This window comes from Triplophysa rosa, linkage group LG18, assembly GCF_024868665.1.
Source record: "Triplophysa rosa linkage group LG18, Trosa_1v2, whole genome shotgun sequence".
NCBI lineage: Eukaryota > Metazoa > Chordata > Actinopteri > Cypriniformes > Nemacheilidae > Triplophysa > Triplophysa rosa.
This window is the reverse complement of record NC_079907.1, coordinates 10,304,238-10,316,088: the sequence shown is the minus strand read 5'-3', so window position 1 is coordinate 10,316,088 and position 11,851 is coordinate 10,304,238. Positions and strand designations below refer to the sequence as shown.

Below are 11,851 nucleotides of genomic sequence, written 5' to 3'. Positions count from 1 at the left end.
TGTTGGGAAATGAAACCACAGACTCAGTGTTGCCAGATTGGATGGATTCACGCCCAATTGAGCTTGTTTTGAACGGGTTAGACCGGAGAAAAATGCATTGGGCGGGTGGACAAAATTTGGGCTGCTTATGAAATTAATAACCCGCTCAAGCAGCTTGCCTTTTCTTTGCTTTTGATTATTTCAAAACGTTCGAAAATAATGTGTGTGCACTGCAGTCATAAACACACTATTCCTTAACACAGCTATCGGTTCAGTTTAACCAATCAGGTCTGGCATAGGGAGACCTCACCTGTCAATCAATCTACAGTTGAGATCATGTGATGGCTCTTGAGTGACGGGCTTTGGTGCGAAAAAGAACCAGATTTTGTATATTGAAGCAATTGCAATGCCAAAGTGTCCCAAATATATGTTGCACGGTAGGGAGAGTAACTCAAATCTCACAACGTGGATTACACATGTGGTGACGGACGACTCGAAGACTTTGTAAATATAACTATATAACTGAATTCACAGCAGTTGAATGATTTAATAAAAATCCAACTGAATATGGGATTCTACTAACGTTACTTCTGTTCATCATACTCGTCCTTGACAGCTGCTGGACTTGCTAAATTTTGCATTATATGTTCTGCAATATACAGTTAGGTCCATAAATATTTGGACAGAGGCCCATTTTTTGTTATTTTAGCTGTGTATCAATATGTTTTCGAGTTACAGTTTTATAATAGATATTGTCTTAAAGTGCACACTCTCAGCTTTATTTAGAGTGTATTCACATCCAGATTAGCTGAAGGATTTAGGAATTACAGCTCTTTAATATGTAGCGCCCTCCTTTTTCAATGGACCAAAAGTAATTGGACAGTTGAATAAAAAGCTGTTTTATTCACATGTATGGGCTTTTCCTTAAATAATTTTGTCATAAATGAAGCATGTTAAAGGTCTGTAGTTGATTCTACATGTGGTGTTTGCATTTGGAAGCTGTTGCTGTGAACCCACATCATGGGGTTCAGGGAGATCGCCATGCAAGTGAAACAGAGCATAGTTAGATTTTAAAAACACTACACATCCGTCATAAAGATGCCAGGAACATTAAGAGCGGCCAAATCAACAATTTGGTACATTCTAAGAAAAAAACAATACACCGCTGAGCTCAGTAACAAAACAATCCTAGGCGTCCATATGAGATAAAAGTGGTGGATGATGACATTATCCTCTCCATGATGAAGAAAAACACCTTCACAACGTCCGGACAAGTGAAGAACACTCTCCAAGAGGTAAATATGTCAATGTTTGTCAATCAAAGCAATAAAGAGAATACAAGGAAAAAATAGAGAGGGTTCACAACAAGGTGCAAAAGCCTCAAGAATAGGATGGGTAGATTAGACTTCTGAAATAGCCGAACAAGCTCTAGAAAGCATTTTTTTGGAGAGATCAAATTAATTTCAGCCTGCATAAGACTAAAAAGAATAAAAGATATGGAGAAGGCTTGGAATATCTCATGATATGAGCATACAACATCTTCAGTAAAATAGTGTTCAGGCAGTGTGATTCCATTTCCATGCATGACGTCCTCAGGCACTGGGTCACTGGTGTGTTTTTGGTGATGTAATAGAAGACAGAAGCATCCGGATTATTTCTTCACTTGTCTGGAAGTTGTGAAGGTGTTTTTCTTTATCATGGAGAGGATAATGTCATCATCCACCACTTTGATCTCATATGGACACCTAGGATTGTTCTGTTACTGAGCTCAGCAGTGTGTTTTTTTTCCCCCAGAATGTCCCAAATTGTTGATTTGGCCACTCTTAATGTTCCTGGCATCTTTCTGACGGATGTGTAGTGTTTTTAAAATCTAACTGTTTCACTTGCATGGAGATCTCCCTGAACCCCATGATGTGGGTTCACAGCAACAGCTTCCAAATGCAAACACCACATGTAGAATCAACTCCAGACCTTTAACATGCTTCATTTATGAAGAAATTATTTAAGGAAAAGCCCATACCTGTGAATAAAACAGCTTTTTATTCAACTGTCCAATTACTTTTGGTCCCTTGAAAAAGGGGGGCGCTACATATTAAAGAGCTGTAATTCCTAAATCCTTCAGATAATCTGGATGTGAATACACTCTAAATAAAGCTGAGAGTGTGCACTTTAAGACAATATCTATTATAAAACTGTAACTCGAAAACATATTGATACACAGCTAAAATAACAAAAAATGGGCCTCTGTCCAAATATTTATGGCCCTAACTGTATACTTCACGAAAGACGTACTGTAGTTCTGTCAGATGTTAAGGCAACTCTAAAAGATAAGCGCATTATTGTTGCTGCTGTTCTTTTTTGTTGTTGTTCTGTTGTATGTATCAATGAATTGCACATTTTTGGCTGCCGTGGTGTGTGAATGAAGTTCATGAACGAGTGGAAAATGCCCACTAAGCTTTCCGAATCCGATTAATTATAGTGAGCACTTTTTGTACAAAATGTGATTTTTGAGGGTTAAAGTCATTGGTTAATTTCTTGATTGTCTTTGAAGTGGTTTCTAGACATATTAGTCATATTTTCTAACTCTCTTTAATATGTTTGATCCGTTTGACCTGTTTTCCTGGTTTAATTATATTTTTTTATCTTGTCATAGTTCGTTTTAAGGAGGTAAAATGGACATTATCATCGTTGATTGACATTGCAATACATTTCTATCACATTATTTTGGCAGTTTAAATTTGGGCTGGTTTTTGTTGGAGCGGGCGGGTTTTATTGAGTCTTTGGGTTGATCTGGCAACACCGACAACTGTAGGCGGAGTGTTCTTCGTATGATCAGTAACGTTACATCTCGTTCAACAGAGCAATGCTTTTTAACCCTGTTTCGCTAACATTCCATATAAAGCACCCCGAACGAATTATTGGTTACGATCATATTCCATTTACAAGGGCTTATTTCCCCATTACACAAACGTTACTCGCATATCAAAAGAAGTGTGGAAATGACTTCCTTTTAAAATTTTACTTCAATACCATGGATGTCAGAGTAACGTCCTTATGCCACATAGCATTGTGGAAAGCAATATTGAGAACAGGCAGAAAGCATAATACTTTGATTTTCGATTTTTTTTAAAGACAATTAAAAACCAATGATGAACACGATGTATTGCTTTGTCTTCACTCTTGAACTGTTTTATTGTAGTGAGACACTGGAGCTCCAGTGGCGCAATCGGTTAGCGCGCGGTACTTATACAGCAGTACAAAGCAGAGCAATGCCGAGGTTGTGAGTTCGAGCCTCACCTGGAGCAGTGTTTTGCGCGGTCATTGTTCAGGGAGTAGCTCAGTAGAAATTACATGGGAAATGAGTTTGCTCTTGGTGTGAAGAAGAGCTAAATCGAGTAAACACTAGGGTCCATAAAGTTAGTGCTACGTAACACAATTTTGAATATGTGGTGGGCATACAAAGTACGTTGTGTGATAACAAGAAGGCAGGTACAGTACGGTAAAATTAGCAGTGTAGCAAACATCTGTTGCTTTTTTGTTTATTTGATTCAAGTTACCACTAGGGGTCAGAATTGCCTCGGTTTAAGCACAAAGTAATTTTACTTCAGAGAAATTCACCACGTGTTAAAACAATTGTGATATCTATTCTTTTGAGGTGTTAGAGAGACAAAATGTGACAAAAATGTATACAGTTCAGAGGTATACAGTTAATTGTACATTTTTGCCATTACTGTTTCAAATGCCCTGTTTTTAGTCATGCAGTCTGTTTTGGTCTGCACGTGGTGAGAGGTTTGTTTTGATGTTTATGTCAGTTCTCCATGAACATTTGATCTCATTACATGTCTTTGGCACATTGCTGCCTTCACCTGCTCTCGGAAATTCTATAGTTCCCGCTTCAACCCGGAAATAATTTATGGAACGGTGCCTTTTTAATGTTAACATACTTGCAATGTTTTAATGCTACTGAATCGTTAGTAACACTAAAGTTTTAATGTCGCTAAATACTCTGAATGTTACTAAATCCAGACGTTAATTCCGCGTATATCCCACTTTTGAGGTGTCTTGAAAGCAGCATATTTACATATAACACAAAATACCTAGCAAATCTTTTAGCTTGCAACAGGTTTTACATCTCAGTCCTGCCATGTTTTACCTCTGAAGAAATAAGGTCAGTTCAGATTCTGAATGGGGGCTAGCTAGAGGATGGGGCCTTTTGTATGAATAGGTCCCAAAGCTTGTTTTTATTGCATGTTTTGTATTTGTTTTAGCTTCCAAGCTTGGGCTTGGAAATGATCTTTGTAAGATGAATTTTGGTGTTGTTGCATTAAATACTTTAGCAACACAGTTCATGGGTTTGATCCCAGGGTCCACACATACTGATAAAATGTAGGCTTATACCTTGGACAGACTGTTAGTTGCTTTGGCTAAAAGTGTTTGCCAGATGTAAATGTTAACAGTAATCAAAACTAATTCATTTATACATTTTTAACCCGTTAATACTGAAGATGAGAAGCATATGACAGATAAGAGGGTTCAAAATCCCCTGGGAAAATTATAATACTAACAGAACATTATTTATTTATTTGCTGTAATTAGCTTTATTGACTTTACATTGAATATTTCTGTTCTTTTTAGGGCGTTGTATTTATACCAGGAAAAAAGGAAAAATAAACCTTCCCCCTCCGCTTTTATGTGGCAGAATAAACGACCATCTTTAACTTCTCAAGTTTTATTTTATTGCCTTGTCACGGCTCATGGGTTACCATTAAAACACAATCAGCGAAAGAGTCTGTATGAGCGCGATGTGGCGCTTGTAAAGTGTGTGTGAGCATTATAGTGAACACGTAAAAGTAATCAGTGGTCGAAGAACCAAGAAATTTGTGGGAACAAAATTTGATAGGTAGATTTAAGCACATTTTTGGAGAGATTATAGTAAGAAAGTGGATAGAGGATGCTAGATAGCAGATAGAACACACACACAATGAAGAAGGGTGAGAGGATTGTCTGGATCAGATTTCTGTGGTAATGGTTGGGTGGGTCAGTGGTTAAACTGCTCTCACAAACACATTCCAGAGCTGAGGCAGAGCGCATCTGGTGTGCAAGTGCAGACAAGAGTAGAGCCAAGAGGCTCCTTGCTGTGTAGCACCTCTCTCTCTCTTTCTCTCTCTCTCTCTTAACTAGGAAGGTTGTGTTATGCTCTGGTCACATAGCTGTCATAAGATCTTGGCCATCATAAATTTTCACTGTGAATGTAGGGCCAGTAACCAATGTTGTGCATCTTTAAGCTATTTGTGCCATTCAGTGATTTGTCCATAATGTCTGTTTTAACCAATGCATAAGATTAGAGTTGTAGGTTATGTTTTATTGTGATTAAAAGTAATACAGATGCATGGTTATAGTCAGAGTTGACCGTCAGCTTCTTTAAAGCCACAATATGGAATCATTTTGTTGTGAAATATCCAAAAATCACTTGCACAGTGTGATATATTTCATGCAGTTGTGTACTTACATTATCCCAAATGTTCCCAAGAATGTGCAAATCCAGATAAATTCCTATTTTAAATAATGGCCCGTCCCTTGTCTCCCTTGTATTTGTCGCATATCAGTGACTTAATATCTCCTGCTCCGCACTACCCTCAGTTTCCGGTTGTAGAAACTACGGCTAGGGCTGTCACGATTATGAAAATTGACTGACGATTAATTGTCTAATAAATCATTGCGATTATGACGATTAATTGTCTGTTTTAGGGCTTTGACGATTATGACGATTAATTGTCTGTTTTTGAGATTTGACATTTAATTCTCATACATTTTTGATTCAGGGATTGAAACGACCATATTGTTCTGAATACAAGACTATGTTTTTTTCTTGGAAATACATCGGACAAAATTGGGTCATCATATATTTAAGGTTTAGGCTTTTACCTGTCAATAATACAACCACCAAATACTTGTAAATTAAGTATATTGATCAGGAGGGAATTGAAGCCACCATTAAAATGGTATCAGTCATAGAAAAGCTTCTAGTCTGTTTTTTTCTCACTTGGAAGACTACAATAAAAATTTACATGTATGTTAATGAAAACATGTTGTTTGGTAGACTGGTTTTTACACTGAGATTTGCTTAAATAATATTAAATTGTACTGCAGGTAATTTGTATGGTATATGCTTTATTATATATTTTTTTAAAGTGATTGTGTTGTGGTGGTACATTTGACAAGTATTACAATGCTTTAGTTACAATATATACACTAAAATATGCAATATGCAGATGCATTACAGCTCCCCCTAGTGTCTTCTATAGAGATGTGCAATAATTGCGATGATCTGAAACCATCGCGATGAGGTCAAACAATCGCGATGAGACGATTATTTAATAATCGTCACAGCCCTAACTACGGCAACACGCAAATGTGGAAGTGGTTATACAGCATCTGGGGCATAGCATCTGTTGTTCTGTTATTATGGATCACGATTACTCTTTGTCGAGTAAAGGAAACCCAAAAAAGCGTAAACGTATGCCAAACGAGGCAAGCAGGCTTATGGACAAACGAAGAAATAAAACAAGGATTACTATTGGCGTGGCATTTTCTAAATGGAGAGAGCATGGCGACCAACTTGGACTCGACAGAGACTCCGCTCTCGCATGTGTTTTAATAAAAAAATTTTTATTGTACACAAAATACTCATGCACAGATTATTTGAATAGTTATGAGTGCAGTTACCCTATGAAATACAGTATATGTTGCACAAAAATATGTAGCCAGTAACGTTACTTGTAAATACTGTGGGTTCGTTCAAATTTACTTTTTAAACGATGACTGTATGACTGTTTTAAACAGGTAAAACTGTGTAGCATTACGCTACCAAATCAATTGACAAAGTCCAATATCAGTCGCAGGCTAACGTAGCATTACATTCCAAGTTTCTTGCAAGCTAATTAATTACGATGACAAAATAATATTTGTATCTCCATACGCATCTGGATGATGAGAACAACATATCCCATAATTCCACTCTCCTACATAACGTCATTTAGCTTCGCGTATTGTTGTTGTTTCGAAAGTGCACCATCTAGCGGTCCAAATATTCCATATTGTGGCTTTAAGGACACATGTGTCATTACCCACAATGCCATTAATTTCTTTAATATCTGTTTCATCTTGAGCAGCCTTGTGGAGTTCACGGGGAAGGTCACAGCGTGTGCGTTTCAGACTGATGATGAATAGGCCTGAATGTGTGTGATTATGTTTAGTGGTTTTGGCTTGAAACATCACTTTGCTCATTTGAGCATCTCCATATTAATATGAAACTGTTACCAGTAACTCACTCTTACTCATTCCCATTCATGCTGAAAACGTCTACGTGTCTGCAGGAACTTTCGATATGACATCAACTTCAGTTCTTTTATTTATTTATTTGACATTATCTCAACATTAATCACACACTTGTTAACACTACTTGTGTTGTGTTTGTAGCTCACCAAAAGTAACAGAACCCCTGGAACTTTTTTTTGGTTCTGTTTTTTCTCAATTTGGCATAGTCTCCGAAACAGCTGTTTCTAAGATTTGTGCATGCAACATTCTGTTCCTCCCCCACCAAGACATCCTTCGCTATTTCATAGTCTTTCATGCTTTCTCAATTGTAGAGAGTCTTGGTTGTGTCACTTGTGTGTGTGTTGCTATCTCAAAGCATATGGTTTATGTCTTCATTTAAAATGCCTGTGTTTGGCTTTTTGGTCGCTATCTTTTCACATAATAGATGAAATTCCATCTCGTCGGGGGGCATCTGGTTTTTATTTGAGGTGTGACTCAGATAAATTAGACAACTATTCAGTGGAATTTTGCATTAAAAACCTTGGCCGCACTTTTCATTCTCTCATCACGTCTCGCCGAAAAAAATCTGCCTTATTTCCTTTAATCCTAAGCGTTAAGATTTGTGTTTGAACCGCAAACGAACGTTGCTTACCAAAAAATGCTCAACTCTTGCCCAGACTGAAAACATGACACAACTTGTATCTTGTTTGTTTTATATTAACATTTTTGGAAAGCTCTAAATGCTTCCTAGCGAAAAAGAATGTTAAACGTAATCTAATATTTAAACAAGGGGTCAAAAGAGACGTGCCAAACTGGCTGTATTAAACTTTGGTTGTACAAAATGCTATTCTCTTTATGATGGGCTTGACATGTTATCATAATCTCTCTATCATCTTATCTGTTTTTTTCCAGTGACTGAACCTCCCGCCTACACACCCTTATATGAGCCAAGATAACCTGCGTCAAACAGATCACTGTGGAATATTTCAGACTTTCAAATGTAGAGAGGACATGTAACCTTTAAATCAAAGAGAGAGAGAGCAGATGATAAAAATCATCCACATAATATTACATATTACACAACACATCTCAACTGACTGGTTGAGGTCAGTACTTTTTCATTAAACTTTGTGAAAAACAGTGCAAGAGTTGTAGTGATGGCATGTTGATTTTGTGGATCAAGCGTCTCAGGCCTTTATTCTTCTTATTCTTTGCATTTCCTGTGATGGATGATGGACGTTCTTCTGAACACCCAACTGCGTTGGATTGGTTTAGACTGAGAGTGTGTGAACAGGGGTGATGTTCCTAGAAAATGTGGTTTATGTGGTCAGCAAAAGTGGGCCTGAAGTAACAATGATGTTTCCAGAGGAGGACATGCTGTTCTTGTCCCTCCAAATGCTTGGGAATGAGTAGCCGCCAAACCGTGGCTGCAACAGACCATATATTCTGCCTTTTTTCACCCCTCAGGCTGCAATTACAACTAATTTTAGATCCGCTGAGTAACAGACAGAGAGGTCAAATGTCCATAGCTCACATTTTAAGCTCTAAATAAATGTTGGTCATATGAGAAACCACAGTTGCCCAAATCTCCCTCTCTCACTAGTCTGCCATTTCTCCTCATCTCACAAGGGATATGAATGGAACAGTAACTGCGTTTCCATTACCCTTGAAATCTTGACCAATAGAAATGCATCAATTTCGCAAATCACAAAATCTCTAAAGTTTTTACGCTCACATAATGTGTTTTTACAGGCAGTTCGATAAAGGAATATAAAACTGCAATGTAAAAAGTTTTTGTGGCATACGAAACCGTCACAATCATTCTTTTACGTTGGCGTGGGATGATTGCGCTAGATTTCTCTTAACAACTCCTCACAGTAGGTGGCAGTACGCACCTCTAAAGTGGTCCGCAACCCACCATAAAACCCAAAGAAGTTTGTCAAGAATGACAAAAAGAAAAAATGACATTTCGGTCGCATAACATTGTTTCATGGAATATTATTTTTATTGTCATTTTGAAAATATCACATACGTTTTGTGCAGATCTGTAATGGAAACCAAGCTACTTTTGCAAGTCACACTTTCTATACATTCAATGTGAATTAATCTTATTAAAGTTTGCTGATATACGTTGATAAATAACAATAAGGTATAGGCATGCATTGTGTTAGATGGGATGCAGATGGGATACTGCAACACACTGGGGGGCGTGTTTCGTCTTGGTGAAGAGCAGAACAGATAAGTAGATATGAATTTGTCAGTGAATGAACACGAACGTCCTATGCCTGCCTGTCTTGCCCCATGTCTATGACTTCTGACAAAAAATTGTAAGTTATCAAAAGATCAAAATAACTTATAGAGAGTAATGATTCGTGACTGGATCCATTTCTTTTAGTTCAAGAAAAAATTGATCGGATGACAACATATTGTACTGTAATATATGTGCACACATAGCCTATTAAGATTTTCACAACTGTAATGAGTTAAAGGGGTATCTATCTATCAAATCCCCAGGGAAAGGATAAGCAAGCATCCTCTATTTACCTTCCTTTCACTAATAACAAAGAGCCTAGACGGAGACGGAGCACAGATGTGTAAACACCGAATTCAAGTGTTGTGTCGGCATGTGCCACTATTTAAACCCTCGTCATGGAATATATTCCCTTCTCCACCCTATGATCACTTTCAGGTGCTTCTGGGCCCCAAAACTGTGTCACAAGAAGGACAGTTTATGACCATGTGTTTCTTGTATGGGTTCTACCTCCCTCAAAAACGACCTATATTGTCAAATCCGCTTAGGTTGTTCTTGCCATTGGCTATATTTAGAGAACATCAAAAAGCAGTATTGAAAGTGTTTTGAAACATGGACTGACTCATGGTAATGCATTGGTGCAAAGCTTTTTACATTACATTGCGTGTCAGTCCTGAAAACCATGAACATGTCTGGAATCAACAGACTTTTAAGATGAACTCACTTGAGGTTTTTTTGTACTATCATCTGGAAAGCTTCAGTTTGTAGCGGTAGGGCCTACCCCTCCCTCCCACCTCTCCTGCTCCCATATGATACTCCCTGTGCTCATAAGTCTAGTAATGACATCACAGCACACATCCTGATAGACGTCAAACATTTTTCACCGCAACCAGCTCAAATGGAATGGTTAATGGTCTCCATATGAAGCATGCAGGCGATAGAAAAAATCAATTTGGTAAAGAGAAGGGAATAGAGCTTTTTGAGAAGCAAATGTAGCACTTTATCTATTTAGCAATTGTAATCATGATATAGATATGCAGCATAAGCATGGTCTTTTCTTTTCTTATTTACTTGATTTGAAGATGTATACATGTCTAAATCCATATAGATGATAACATTGAGGACAGTCACTAACTTGTCATGTTAGACTCCTCTATGACGACCAAGTTGTTTTAATGAGCTTAAAAGATGTGATGTGCATTCGAATGATTTTAACAGGAAAAAATATTCATAATTTCATATTTTTTATCTGTTTTCAGTTACTGACACGGGAAGTGTTACCTCAAAATGCAGATTAGGAAAGGAATTAATATTTAGTTTATGTAGACAATAACAAGAAATGTTCCTAAATTATGTTGCAAAAATTAATCTACCACCCCCCTTAAATTTTTTATAATTTGACCACAGAGTATATTGTTTACTTTAGTAAACTGAAGTAAATGTGCTGGTAAAATTGTGCTACTTATCACAAAAAATAGAACTTGATTAAAAAATAGTACTTAAATTTAAGTAGACCTAAAAACAAAAGAAAAAAAGAAAATGTACCAGTAAGATACTGGTTTATTAACATTATTGTAGATTATACAGGCATCGGTTATAGGTATCGGTATCGGCGAGTACCAAAAAAAATATCGGTACTCGTACTCGTGTCTTTAAAAAATGGTATCGGTGCATCCCTAGGTAAATAGCCTATCCATGGGACAAGATATTTGCTTCTCATAATTATTTAACATTGATCATGGTTTCAGAACATAACTTGACATGAGAATTTTTTTTAGCTGTTGGTACTCAGAATCACCTACTGTTTTAGAACCACCTCATTGACACAGTTCATGTTTATTGAGTCACTTATGAAAGTTTGTGGTTTTCTAAAAAAATGAAATTTGTATCAAAATTATTTGTAACAAAAAGACTGAACATTGTGGTTTTCTACTGAACATTCTGTACTCCACTGTCCTCTTGATTGCTACATGTTATTAAATGTCAAAACTAACAATACTGTTTTTTTCTTTTGGTCTAGATCCAACCCAAGAAAATGTAAAATCATCATTTAGCAGTTCCTTTTCTTCAGGATTACATATCCAAGTGCGTATACACTGTGTAGTTCACCATTTCAAACGCAGCAGTGTGTAAAATTACGGCTGTTGTTTTAAAGTCAACGGCACATACAAAGAGAGTTTTCAATAATTTAGTTAGTTAGAATGTCATGTTCCCATTAGCTAAATATGTGTGGGTGTTTGCTTTTATACACAATATCATTTATGTTTAATAACACAAGCCTGAGGTCTACATGCCACGTACCTC

The 11,851-nt window shown here is 37.1% G+C and overlaps 1 non-coding gene across 1 annotated transcript; it reads left to right on the top strand.

The window, feature by feature from the left end:
* Window positions 1-3,190: 3,190 nt before the first annotated feature.
* On the top strand, window positions 3,191-3,284 carry trnai-uau (transfer RNA isoleucine (anticodon UAU)). The gene is made up of 2 exons: window positions 3,191-3,228; window positions 3,249-3,284. It is a non-coding gene; the product is annotated as a tRNA-Ile (tRNA).
* Window positions 3,285-11,851: the final 8,567 nt, after the last annotated feature.